A 15155-nucleotide genomic window follows, 5' to 3' on the forward strand; every position below is an offset into this window, starting at 1 on the left:
CCTGAAATGAAATGTACTTGTGCCCACTGCTAATTATTCATTCTGGGCCAGCTTTAATGCAGAGCCTCCAAGGGATAGCATTATTCACATGAACAGAGGCAATGCAGGGGAAAAACATCATTTTCTAAAGGTGACAAAAATGGAATGGGTACTGCATGCTTAATTCAAACAAACAGGAAGGTTTTCATAAATCCAGCTTTTTTTATCAATCAGCCAATGCATCCGCAAAGGACGTGACTCATGTAGCCAGCACATGCCCCACTGATATTTAGACCCTTTTCCTCAGTGGGCTCTCACGTGCCTCTAATTAGTTTCATAAAGCTACAGGATAGATTTTGCTTTAGTCCTGTCACTTGGACTTCTTCCAAATCCCTCTGTGCTTACTCCAGCTATACTCATTAACGAGCTGTATTCATTATGAGTATACAAACTTGTAATCTTTGTGAAGTTTCCTCTCTCATTTGATTTCCAGCAGAAATTGGTTAAAACTGAAGCTGTTGATGGAAGATTACTTTCGCTCTGCCAAAACCTCAGACTAGTGCCTGGTCACCTAGTATCCCCTTACAATCTGCCTTCAGACCGCTCTGGAAATTTCTCCCTTCTCTGTTCACCATGCAATAGGGCGTCCCGAAGCACATTGTTCTGGCTTGCTCCTTCACATACATGCCTTCCAACACTTCTTGCCCTCCAAGCTTCATGTCATAGATCCCTAAACCTGAGCAAACTGAGCGCCAACATGAGTAGCAGCAACAGCTCCTAGCTGTCTGCCATGGCGGGCAGGTACACAGGACAAGGCAGTTATCTCTTTACACAACTTTCACACTCTGTTTTGCAGACATTGAGACCTTTAGCCCATGGAGCACTTGAATAAGCAGTAAACTATGTATAGACAGAAGCATGTTATGCAATTATAAAAAAATTATAGCTATACATACAGGTATACATACATAAAGGTATACATACAGGTGGTATGACCAGCTCAGAGAATTAAACCATAATCATATCTACCACAAGCATATAAGTTAATGAATCTAGGCTGGATAATGTTTTCCTTGTCCCATTTTGCCATCTATTCGAAAGTGCCTACAGAGTGGTGAGGCTGATTTTCAAAAGATGCTTAGTGGTGTAGCATTGCAGTTCTCCATATAAAGTTATGTGTATAAATTCATATATACCTATGAAACACAGATAGTAACTCAAACACAAGTGATTTTGATGCCTTTTCTCAAAAAAGAGTATTTCCACTAACGTATTTAGTTAACATTGTAGTTCTGACTTCAGATCTCTTGCTAACTTCCCTGAAAAACTGCCTATCAGACTTGATGACCTAGTTATAAATGATTAAAAATAAAAGCCTGCCAGAGACCAAACTCACTTTGCTAGGATATGCTTTTCCATTTATATAGCTGATCTTTTCCTTAAAGTAATGACAGGAGCTAACACCATTCTTTTCAGTACTGTCCCAGGATTATATGTAATGCATCGTAATTTTCACACTTAAGAATTAAACACTCTTCTGCATATATTTTGTAAATACTGGTATCTCCTGTTGATGAAGACAAATATTGTGATATTAAGGATAATAAAATTCCAGAGGTGGTTGTTTAAATTACATTGTTCTATGAATCCAAAGCCAGTTGATATTTTTCCTTAATCCCAGAAATGAAATTCAGTGTTCAGAACATTATTTTTTTCCATCAGCTCCTATCTACAAGCAGAAATATCATCTTCAACAAAATTTAGGAAAACAAATATACTGCGACTTGAATTCTTAGAATTCACTTGAGTTGGAAAAGAGATACTAACTTTTCATGTCTTCTGCATCAGTGCATGTTGGTAAGGGTAACATAGATAAACAGGGTTGTGAATGAATCTATAAAGCCTGGTGCTGCAAGAGCAAGTAGGACACCTGCACAAATCAAAATGGATGTGATCTGTTTAAGAAGATTTATAGTATCCCAGATCCTAAGCCAAGGGAAAAAAATCAGAATGAGTTAAAGGAAAGCAAAAATGGTATGTTCTTATCGATGTTTTCTCTTGGCTCTTCCAAGATACACAGAATGAAAATTAAAATCTCAAAAACATTTAACAGTCGTGCTCTCCTCTACAGATTCCTTTCCCATCTTTAATGTTTGCCTTAACTATCAAATGTCAACTCATGCAGCTGTATAAGCACTGAGAATAAGACAGTAAATAATTTTCCTGTAGCTAGGCATCTAGTTTACCTAGGCCCTTTTGAATGTTTATTTAGCATCTAAATGTATCCCAAGTGATACAAGTTTGGTCCCAAGTGACAAAGACTTCATAGAACTTTGCACCACATCTCTGTCCTTCTACTATTCACCTTTGACTATCATATAAGTACCCCAAGGAGCAAAACTGTAACACATAAGCAATGCTATGGTATAATCACCCTATCTATTATGCTGATGCTTTCTCATCAATTATTAAACCATTCCAGTACAAATTAAAACAGATTCAGATGCACCAAACCAGAGAAAAACATTCATCCACTATAAAACAGATTTAGAGAATATTAAACTTCAGTGCTTGAGTCACTCTCATCATTAGAGATTTTTCATAAACCTCTAATGCTAACTTACCATTATACTTACTAGCAACTAGCCATTAGTTGATAGCGACAAATGCAAGATGAAGAAATAAATTAATCACCTAACACTCACCTTGTAAAGTAAGTTTGTCTTCTATAACTAGTTCTTACAATCTACATTTATGTGCACTGACAAAGCATTTTATTTATTTATATATTTAGACAAAATTATTGTATCTCATGCTCTTTGAGACTTGACCAAGAAATTCGTATTTGGTGCAGGATGTTGGCCATAAAACTTAATGATCTGCCCATTTTTCCAAACCAGGAGCCAGCCTCTACTCAAAAGCCGTGCAGGCAAGAGGTGGCACTCCCCGCTGACCTGGGGGAGCCTCACTGCCTAAGGCAGGAACTCCCAGTGGGGATGAGCAGTAAGAGAGGGGAGGCAGATGCTGGACAGCTCAACAGCTCCTACCGGGGCGCTGCCAGGTTCACTGCTGTCACCCCTCCCCATGGCCTGAGCTCCCTGGGGATGCTGCCCCGCACAGAGCCATTGGTAGCACCTGTCCAGGCTTATGAGGCTCAGAAGGTCACTCCACCTTCCCCTTGCCTTCTCACAGGGCACCGCAGGCTGGAAAGGTCTGTGTTCAACAGCTGTTGAACACAAGGTGGAAATAAGACACTTCTTTCTTACTGGAAGTTAAATAGAACAATTCCGTTATCATGCTTGTCCCCCTGTTGCTGCTTCCTTTTCATTGAGCGCTTGTATCTCGGTTTTCAAAACACAGCTAACAGGAAGAAAGAAAACATATAGCTTGACATTTTCCATTTCCCTAACTATGCAGGTTGAGCGTTGGCTTTTTCCCCCTGCCTTTTGTCATTGCTTTAGGAGGAGTTGTGGATGACAGGAACACTGTCTCTCCCCCAACTCCTTCCCATTAAAGGGGGTTGAAGAAGAAAACTAGTAATATCCACTGAACAGATTCTGTCTCTCTCTTTAAAAGTGGTTTTCTAAGTATGAGAATAGGACCCAGTATATAAAAATAGGTTATATTTGAACTAGTTGTCTAAATGCTGCATGCAATACAATATTTCTCTTTCGTTCATCGTCTTCCCTCTAGGAGGCTCAGGACAACTTGTTAACACCTACTTTAAAGTTATCAGTGACAAGTACAGTTATTCTAGTTTTACAGAGATGGAAATCGAGACAAAGATTATTTGCTGTCATATAGGAGTGCTATAGAAGTGCTGGAGAAATAGCCAAAGAGCCCAGAGGTGAATGTAAAATTGAATTAGCTTATCCCAAGAGGATTATTTACACATATTGGAAACCTCCCGGATGGTACAAGGTTACTGCCGTTGCTCCTCTGTGCATCAGTTCCCATCTCATCCAAAGAAAATGAGCACCAGCTACTGTTTGTTTCTCTCCTCATCTGATCTCACCTGAGCCCCTGGTGGATCAGGGGCAACTCTTCCGAATTTAACGTCTCCAGACTCTTCGAACCACTGCTGCTGTACCTGAGACAACAGAACTCTGGTAGCCCCCAGATTTTTACTCATCTCATGCGGTGTGTTGCATTCCTCCAGGGCTCCAAACCAAGCAAGGCAGCTAGTGAAGCCTGCATTGCCTCCATGTAAAGGACATTTGACTGTGTGCACGCCCTTGATCTTCTGCTCTGCTTCATCTCCTGTACATCCCACATGTCATACAATACCTCAGTCTTGCAACTGTACTGCCATAATCTAGGTCATTTTCCCAAACTGACGCTAGAGTAGTTATTTTATTATTTCTTCTCCCCAGTTTCAACTCACATTTGTTTCACATTTTCTGTATTAGTCCACAAGCATCTTACAGCCAAGATAATTATAAACTTTGTCCTCAGAGAGAGTAAATCACAGCCTTGATCTCTATGAAATTCAGTCGCAGGCATGAATTTAAAAAAAAAAATCCATACTATGTACTGTGTAGGCACTTAACTTTTTCCTCCAGTGCTGCTATGTGTTACACAGAAAAGTAAAGCAAATCTGTAATCAGGGTAAATGGACTTAGGAATCTGAGTACTCTCCAAAAATGGAAGATTGACTCCTTTATCACTGAAGTAACTTTAGGTTAGTTAGCAATTCTTAGTAAACTGTGTTGCAAGCAGTATCATTGTTCACGGTTGGTCTACAAACAAAAAAGTCCTAGCGAGCTTAAAAGATGCAATAGATTCCTGTAGAAGTTTTAACCCTCTCTTATGATTAATTTTCTTCATACCTCAGTAGCACTGAAACATACTTTCCACCCTCAATCCAGCTCTGAAAGCACCATAAGTCCAAAATTTCCAAGTTTAGATACTGAAAATTGTAGACTAAAATCCACAATTTCATAGCTGATTAAAAAAAAGCATGAACTTTAGGGGTGCGTTAAAAAAAAAATCAGATCCCTGTTGGAAAACTATAAAAGGCACCTGTGAATCTCAATACTTCATTTTGAGTGCTAGATTTGACAGAGTTCGGCCTGTGGCAGCTAATGCAGAGGAATAAAGTAGGAAGAATGCTTTTGTTACTGAACGGCAGCTCAGCTCACACAACATTACCTAGAAGAGGGAACAGAGAGCAGCACAGGAACTCCCAGCACATTCTCATAGCCATGACAGATCACATTTACACATGTTTTCCAGTTACTTCATTATTGGCACACCACTACTGAAATTATGCCCCTTTGGCTGCAATTCTAACACACTGATGATAAACCTCCAGTCAAATACCACAAGTACCTAAAATACAGCAAAAGATGGACACACAGATACAGAGCACAGGAGTTGTCCTACCTTTTCCAAGTCTGATTTGCTATAACGTGCCGGTAAGGAGCAGACAGATCCGTGCCTTCCTCAGCTCTGCTCAAAACTGACTCCAGCACAGCTCTTCCTGTTTGACCTCCTTATCTTTCCTGTTGATTGCACAACCTGGCTTGGATGTGGCAAGTACAAAAAGTTGTCTATTAACCGATAATGTTAATTCAAAAACTTCTTTTTTTTAAAAAAAAGAAAAAAAAGAGACATATTCATGAGCATGGAGTTGAGATACTAAAGCTCATTAGGCAAAGCAGGAACGTATCAAGTGTGCTGGAAGGTTCATTGACACACTCCTGCTTTTCAAAGCAATAATTCATGTTGGCATTTTGCATTAGTGGCTAAAAGGCTCCATGGGACACATCCAGGCCATTGTGCTAAGCGAGCATTGTTCAGACAAAGTAACAAATAGTCCTTCGATGGAGTACCAGGCTTTGTTTCCCCTTTGCTTTTGATCACAGAATTAGATTTCTTGCTATCATTCCAGCTACAAAAAGCCTGATGAAGAATTTTTTGACAGTGAATTTGCTCTGATACACTTGGTTTTAGATTGCAGAAGTGTAGAGTTTTGCAAATCTATCATGCACTATGCAGCCATGAAGCATTAAATATCAGTTTTGGAAGTTAAGCAAGTCTGTTGTGGAGTATGTGCAGAGCATATCTTCTGTGTCACAAGACTTTATCCAGATGCCATATCCTAAATGACCCACAAATCCATCATATTTCAAATCTGCTTGCTTTTTGCCCTCCATACCTTGAGATGTTTTTGTATTTTCTTCCTCCCTAACATACTGAAAATTTCACATACAGTTAATCACAGTTATGCTACTCTTCTTATAGGTAAGCACCGAGTACCCCGCATGCCATCAGTGCTGGCTGCGTTGCAGCAGGCACTACAAGAGAACAGAACAGTTAGACAGTGTCCACCCCAAAGACTGTACATCTGTTAGCTCAGACATCTCTAGTCGGCAAAATCCCAACGTTTGAGATACCAGGCCATTGACCAGTTGTGTGTGTGTTGGCAGGGGGGTGTTGTCCGGAGACACATCAAACAGTCGGAGAGCCTGTAGGAGTGGGCAGCACCTGGAGAAGGTGGTTTGAGGCGATGGGTTGTCCCGCACAGAACTGCTGCCCTCCTACAGCTCTTGCCAGGGGGAACAGAAAACACTGACCCTTCAGATGCCTTAAAGAGCTTAGTTATGACTCCTGCTAACGTGTCTCAAGGAACACGCAACTTAAAAGTTGTTTTTAGACTTTATAAACTAGGTATTAATTACAAATCATACTCTCATTTACCTTACTTCATTCCGTCACACCATGTTAACATGAATTATAAATGCTGCTTCACACTGATCGGCCAATCTGTTCCTGCAGTATGCTTGGGAACTCTCCATCTTTCCAGAAATTATGAAGTTGGAAGGTATTCAAGTCATTGTATAAATCACAACTAACCAATCATCCCACAGGGCTCTCCTCCCACTGGAATTAATTTGATATTGCACTATAATGCAATACACGAAGCATGCCACTTCAGGTTTAATTAATTTATGTAGTAGCTATGCCAACAGCATGATACACCACATTTCTGCCACCATTTTACTGACCAATTTTCTATGAGTTTCATAAATGTCTAAATCTTTTAATCACATTTATTTTATTTGTATATTTAAGGATAATCTTCAGTCACATTTATAACTTCAGTTCTTCACTGGTATTCTTATCACCTCTTCTTTTATGTGGACTTAAGGTACTTTTATGTGGACTTTTGCAAAAAAAAAAAAAAACAACAAACAAAAAAAATCATTAACCCTATGTTTTTCCCAATGAATACCAATCTTCCATGCTCTATTTCTATGGCCTAATCATTGTAGAATCTATCACTGATTAGCGTGTCCCTAAAATCTCAAAAAACACAACTAATTTTTATTTTAGAGAAGTGAAATTAGGAGAGATGCAACTTGCTTTAAGGAAACAAGTAGCAAAATACCAACAACTGAACTCCAGGCTCCTAAGCTCCCTTTCAATACCTACTCCTTCAGCTGTCCTCTACAATTTTACTCCAAAGTGTATTTCATCACACCATGCACGGTACTTCGGTTCTTGAGGGTGTCTATTGACATGTAGTTCAAGTGGAAACAAGGAAAACAAAGTTTTCAGCTTCAGGGTAATGACAGCAAAAGTTGGCCCCGAACATCCTGTTGTCTTATTAAAACAGTACCAATCTGCATTACAGAAGTGTAAGTGAATAACCTTCTTGAAGATGTGAACAGCTGCTCTCATGAAATAACTCCAGAGACCAATAGATTATAGCAAACAGGAGAAACAAAGGCAGCACAGAGTGACTTCTGTATTAGTAATTGTACCCCTCACACTCCATTTTAATCACTAGAAATTGTGCTACCTGTTCAGGTTTTCTTATGCTAAAAAATAGGCTTGGGAATACTTCTTTAACTAGCAAAATTACATGAAGACCTGATGGCCCTGTTTATGTTTGGTTGTCCCTGATCTTTTCAGGATTATCAAAAGAAGCTGCCAGGAGGCCGAGGAGGACATTGCGTGTTGAAACAAGACACTTCCTCTAATTGTCTCCCTCCGGCATTGCTTTTCATCATCCTGTTTGTCTGCCCTTCTGCAGCTGCATGTTTGTCTGACCGCTTTCCCCTACAGCAGCTTGGTTTAGGAAAACCAACACATTGTAATATTCAGGCCAAGTTATACCTTCCAGTATAACTATTATTCCATCACAGCTGGGGACGTACCTATGAAGGAGTAGTCCACTGCCAAAGGGACTAACTTTAACATGTAATCACATTGAAATGTAACTCATTTGACTATTTACTGATAACTGTTAGCAAATCTACGCCAGAAGAGGTCTTCCTACCCGCTTTAGTAAATTCCTGTCTGATCTTTCATCTCAAGTCCACTAAATGTTACAAAGCTTAGTTCCCCTTGATGAACCCTATCATAAAAGAGATCCTCTTCTGCTTAATGTTTTGCTCCAATTAGCATTCTTCACTATTTACAGCTAGCATGGCAAGCTTGAAATCACACAAGATACTGCTTTCTTGGCTGAATTAGTCTCTATTGGTTCCTCTTTCATCCAGTGATTGAGGTATACTCACTTAAAAAAAAAAGTAGTGTAATGCAATCTGAACTGCAAAGCTCACAGCAAAATATCAGTTGGGCCCCCAGATGTGAAATCTATTCAGCTTGAATTGTGAACTTACAGTAGGAACCTTTTACTTAGCAAATTTACCCAAATAATTATATTAATTTTAGCAGGATTAGCAGCATGGATGGATTATTAGTTGTGTTATCATGTTCATACTATGGTTACACAAAACTTTCACAGAAATAGGTTTAGCCATATGTTTCCTTTTGATTAGCATGTTATCTCTCCACAGTAACTGCATATAGACTTAGCTAAAGAGTTAAAGTATTTTCTCATGGAGTCCTGTCGTCTTTTCGTCTGCCCAGTTGGAACCCAGATAGCTTTACTTCCCCCAGGTCTTGAAAAAAACACAACCCCAGATCCACAGCCTGGTTCAGAAAGGAGAAACAGAAAAGATGAAAAGAAAAATATACTGCCATCCATCTGTACGGAAATGCTGTCGCCTTGTAGTCTGCAGGAAAATGCTGAGTCAAAACATCCAGCTGTTACACCGCTTAAACAGTTCCTAAGCTATTTACCCAGCTCACTAAATAATAGCTAAGTTTACTTACAATTACCAAATGTTAATAATAGATGTTACTCAGCTTGTTATTCCTCAGCACAAGCCATAACACGGTACACACCTGACAAAGCTTCCTCCTAAGTTTAGCAGCTCCCAAGAGCCACTGTTACTCACTCGAGGACATTTTTGGCCACAGACCGAAAACCCAACGTGCTCCTACCAAGGAAACAATTTGGGCTCATATCCAAATCCCAGCAGGCAAGAAGGTCGTGATAGGATTCCCTGTTCTGTCTCAGCCATGTCATGGACCATAGGCCGCTGCGCATTAGAGAAAGAGAAACCTAAAACAGTTTCACCAGCTCAGAATAAAAATTGATAATTAGCACTTACCACTTAGAAGATTAATCATCTCCTTCCTTTACTCTCTGGGTCACCAGGATTTATTTTCTGCCCCACAGGGATAACAACCTTCCCTAATTAGGCAGAAACTTTTGAGTCACACATGGCACAGAAAGCTTTTACTTCTCCATGAGCTCAAACAAAAAACATTCAGAGAGCTTGTGTTCACAAACTCCAGTACAGGGAATGAACTTTCTCTATTTTTTTTTTAACTTTGAAAGTGAAGTTGATTTCCTTATATCTTCTCTTGCCTACTGGGATTAACAAACCACCTGGTAAACAAGGCCTACTAAAACATCTGACAAAGCCTTAAAAATTTAGGTAACACATGCTAATATGGAAGCAACAATACTATTCTTCTTCAAACCTGCAACTATTAAAAGGGGAAAAAATGTCTACATGCAATTCAATTTATAGTTAAACTCCCACAGAACACCTGCTCTTTTAAAAAAAAATATTTTTACCCTTCTCAGTCTAAAAACTCACCTTTTATAGCATTGCAGGTGATTTAAAGGAAAATGGGTACTGCCTTTTATAATCAGGTGAATTGATTTTTTATTAAAGGTTAACTTTTTTCAGCTGCTTGAAGTTTGCAGGTAGAAATAAGAGTTTATTCTTAAGGAAAGATTTGTAACCTTCTTATAGATAGCCAGGAAATACTTATATAATGATATATTGATTTGAGATTATTATTTCGTTGTTTGAATTAATTTGGTGTCTCTTTTCCTTCTGAGAAATCTTTTGTTTTCCTTCTTAGGCATTCAGAAAAGGGCACAAATCAAGGTTTTTTCCTGAGTGAGATTTCTGTCACAGTTTTCCTGTTAGCTTTTAAAACAGAGAAAACTATGTCAGTATATGTGAAACTGTTTATTGTGAGGACTGGAGTAGAAAGCCATGGCTCCAGGATTTTAAAGAAGAAGGGGGAGGAGCAGCAGCAATGAATATTTAGCTCTGTTTCAATTCCTTCTCCCTTCTAAGGATTTGCATAAATGTATACTATTCGAAATATATTTTTATATTTCTATATACATGTTCACGCTCTTTTTTTTACTAGGGTGCTAAAGCACTTCTGGGATGGATAAAAAGACTTTCAACAGAAAAGCACTTATAATCCTTAGCTGTACACTGAAACACTTGATTTGCAGTCCTGAAATTTTACCCATCTGCTTGGTGATTCTGCTTAGTGCTAGAAAATGCAGGGCGAGGGAACTTTATTTATGGGAGCTTGAATATACATGGAATACAGATATCTCATGAGCTAGTTTTGGTATTGAGGAAGTAAATTTTGACTTACTTAGGCATCCGAAGTGGAGGAAAGATATTTCAATGTGGATTCAGTGGAAACGAAGGCTTGCTTTTGCCTCTGCTGATGTTCTGTGGAAGAACATGCCTGGAGGAATACCTGGAGGACCCAAAATGATAGATAGCCACCAGGCCAGAAACGATCATAGAACTGCAATTTATCATCCTATAATCTCTGTGCCATTCATGAGGTGCAACACAGTTTAGTGTCAGTAGCTTTTGTGTATAACGGAATGAATAGTGGTGGTAGGCATGCCGCATGAGGGTTTTCCCTTTGATCAAGGCAGACCAAAATGCTATCTTCTTATAGTTTGGGGTTAACATCTCCAGCCACCAAAATGTCTACAGTATAGAAAATCCTATGTTGATAATTTTGACTTTAACAAATCACTGTAAAAGTCCACATCCATGTAAAACTAGCAAAGTAATTGAGATTTTTCCAAATTACTGCTGCCCTCTAGTTGAGACCTGAAGAAGGGCTCACGTGCAAAATGGTGTCCATGTTTTGCAGCTTTATCTGTAGATCAAAGTTACAACTTCTAGTAACATCTTCCCTCTTATATGTATCTTTTTAGGGCACTTGGCCACAGAAACCACAACTAAGTCTATAAAAAGATGGTAATAAACATAACAAGCACAACACTTTTTGCTTCTTAAGCATCCAGCCTTGGCATGCTTGATGCAGTATTTCTTAGAAGAATAGTCTTTAAAAGGTATAATGCAATCAACGGGCTTGAGAAATATGAGGAAAGATTTTCTATTTAATAGAGAAGATCTGAGGCACAGTGGAGTTTTTGTCAATATGAATCTGAAAATTGTCAAAACTCTAGATGCTTCCAATTTAAATTTTAGCCTTTGAGCCATCTTACAATTTCATTTACAGACTTCTGATTAAGTAAAATATACTTTCACTTGCCATCACAGACAATAATGACATTAAGGTGTGAATGTGTAGGGGCATGCTATAAAAAGACTCAATATGTTTAAGAGTGTGCAACTAAAAAGAAAAATTATAATAAGCCTTAATACATTCTGGGCTCACTCCATTAAATGTACAGTATGTGTCCTATCCATGCATTATATTCAGTAATATTTTTTCCATTTTTTCCCATGTTTGGGAAACATGTTATGTTTCCATTCCTCCTTATTTTCTAGTTGACATCTGTGCATACGTTACCTACAGACCTCACCTAAAACCTTGAAGTTATCTTTTAGGTAGGCTTGGCCCAGGCCATTACATACAGACTGGGACCTTCACCTTGTATCATTAAGTCTGGAACGCAATACTGATAGTACAAGGCAGCTTTAATGCAGCTGGGAACACGGACAGGAGCATCCAGTCACAGCGGCATTTTTCTAGGGCCTGATGTCTTCAGGTGCAGGTACGTTCCCTGGCAGAGCGTGCCGAAAGCTTCTGTAAACTGTCACGCATCTTACCAGGCAAAGCCTCGCTTACAGATGGTGCTATGTGAGAATTTTATCACCCAGGAAGAGTCTAAATTCTGCTTTAATACGATACTGTATTTTTTTTTACATAAGAAGAGCGTTAGGAAAGCAATGTAGGACAAGCACAGGAAGTCAGCATACATCAGCCTGTCCTGCAAAACACAGTTAAATTGACTGAGGGCGATGGATTGTAGTATCGTCTACTTGAAGTGAGAAGCCGTAGCTTCACATAAAGAGCAATTTTCCCAGGAGTCGCATTTGCAAGAGATCACAATATGCTTAATATGCGTTAACTCTCCGCAACAGGCACAAAAGGGACAGTATTATAGTTCTTGCTTGTTTACTACAGAAAGCACAACATTATTTACATGTTTACAGCCAGGAGTACGGATATCACTGGTTACACAGACGGTGTTACATTGCACTGAAATCCTTGCAAGCTTCATCTGCTGTTCTCAAAATAAAATTAAATTTTTGCCAATGTTTTGAGAAAAGGTCTCAAGTGTAGTGACTTTTATATTATTCATGCTTTGTCTTGGCTCTTCCCCAAACCCTCCTTTGCATTTGTATTTCTGCACATTTCATTGCTGTAACCTGGGTGCTTGTCATTCTTGTGTACAAATTATATATTGACGCTAATCATTACCTGCTAGACTTCCTGTCATATGCCACGGCCGGTGATATTAAAATGTATTTGTTCTGACCAACTTTCCAAAAGCTGACTGCTGACATGAGAGAACAGTCCTTGATTGTCTCACTGTAACAAAGATTTCTTTCATCCGCAGCCATTGTTCCCTTTGATGTTATTTCATTCTTTCTGTTTTCAAAGTTTGCCTGGGAGTTTTATTTGACCTACTGATCATAATGCATTTAGGTTTGTAATGAGTAACTGATGTCTAAGTTATAACTGCTGATGCAATATTTATATTCCGCCTACGGTGTGAGAGGAGCTTTGCATAAAAGCTGTTACAGACATCCCGATAGTGCGACACAGACATCTCAATATAGTGCTACGTTATTATTTCATTACAGCTGCTTCACACTAATTCATTATTTATAAACACGTGCATTTCTGGCTCAGTGAGTAGATGGCAATTTATTTCCATACCCAGAATCTCATTTTAAGATCCCAGCCTGTTATTCTTCTGAAACTTCAGACCTGACTTTTATTTTATTTACTATCAATGCCATATTATGACAACACAGTAAGGTGGTAGAGAGGTAACTACGGTCACACAAACGGGTTACAAACACAAGCGTGGCTTATTTTGGCAACTGTCCCAGAACCAGTAATTCCCTGATATAGTAGCTTTAATGTCAAAAAAGTCATAACTCAGATTTGAGATTGGACACAAAATTAGACTAGTTCAGGTCTAGTTACAGGACTGTAACCCAGGCAAAGTAGTCCAGCCCTGAATTCCTAAGAGACATATGACCAAAAAAAATAAAGTAGAAATGTTTTTAATATACATATTTTTAGGGAGAATCAAAGAAGAGAATCAGTAAAAAGCAGAAGAGGGGTCATGACAGCATGTCATGACAGGTTCTTAGTCTTCTGTGATACAAAATAATTGCTATTTTTGAAGTAATAGGAAAATGACACATTTCTGGAAAGTTATGGTACCCGTTTGTATTTGGTTTGTGTGGGAAGGTTTTGGAAGTGGGGGGGCTACAGGGGTGGCTTCTGTGAGAAGCTGCTAGAAGTTTCCCCCATGTCCGACAGAGCCAATGCCAGCTGGCTCCAAGACAGACCTGCTGCTGGCCAAGGCTGAGCCCATCAGCGAGGGTGGTAGTGCCTCTCTGATAACGTATTTAAGAAGGGGAAAACACCTGTGCAACAGCAACTGCAGCCAGAGAGAGGAGTGAGAATATGTGAGAGGACCAGCCCTGCAGACACCAAGGGCAGTGGAGAAGGAGGGGCAGGAGGTGCTCCAGGCGCCGGAGCAGAGATTCCCCTGCAGCCCCTGGTGAAGGCCATGGTGAGGCAGGCTGTGCCCCTGCAGCCCATGGAGGCCCACGGTGGAGCAGATATCCACTGCAGCCCGTGGAGGACCCCATGCCGGAGCAGGTGGGTGCACCCGAAGGAGACCGTGGCCCCGTGGGAAGCCCACGCTGGAGCAGGCTCCTGGCAGGACCTGTGGACCCGTGGAGAGAGGAGCCCACGCTGGAGCAGGTTTGCTGGCAGGACTTGTGACCCCGCGGGGGACCCACGCTGGAGCAGCCTGTTCCTGAAGGACTGCACCCCATGGAAGGGACCCACGCTGGAGCAGTTCATGAAGAACTGCAGCCCCTGGGAAGGACTCACGCTGGAGAAGTTCGTGGAGGACTGTCTCCCGTGGGAGGGACCCCAGGCTGGAGCAGGGGAAGAGTGTGAGGAGTCCTGCCCTGAGGAGGAGGGAGCGGCAGAGACAACGTGTGATGAGCTGACCACAACCCCCATTCCCCGTCCCCTGCGCTGGTCAGGGGGAGGAGGCAGAGAATTCGGGAGTGAAGCTGAGCCTGGGAAGAAGGGAGGGGTGGGGGGAAGGTGTTTTAAGATTTGGTTTTATTTCTCATTATCCTACTCTTATTTGATTGGTAATAAATTAAACTAATTTCCTCGAGTCGAGTCTATTTTGCCCATGATGGTAATTGCTGAGTGATCTCCCCTGTCCTGATCTCGACCCAGGAGCCTCCCGTTGCATTTTCCCTCCCCTGTCCAGCTGAGGAGGGCAGTGACAGGCCGGCTTTGGTGGGCACCTGGCGTCCAGCCAGGGTCAACCCACCACAACATTCGAGGGAAAATTTCTCATTTAAAACATAAGCACTTCAAAATAAATTAATATTCTAGGATTACTTTTTGTCTTCCAGAAGATATAATAGTTGTCAAAAGACAGCAGCTTGGAATGAATATGAGCCTAATAATTAGATTTCAGTTTTAAAAGTAAAGAAATACCAAAGTTTCTTAGG

The sequence above is a fragment of the Mycteria americana genome, chromosome 4, assembly GCF_035582795.1.
Source record: "Mycteria americana isolate JAX WOST 10 ecotype Jacksonville Zoo and Gardens chromosome 4, USCA_MyAme_1.0, whole genome shotgun sequence".
Taxonomy (NCBI): Eukaryota; Metazoa; Chordata; class Aves; order Ciconiiformes; family Ciconiidae; genus Mycteria; species Mycteria americana.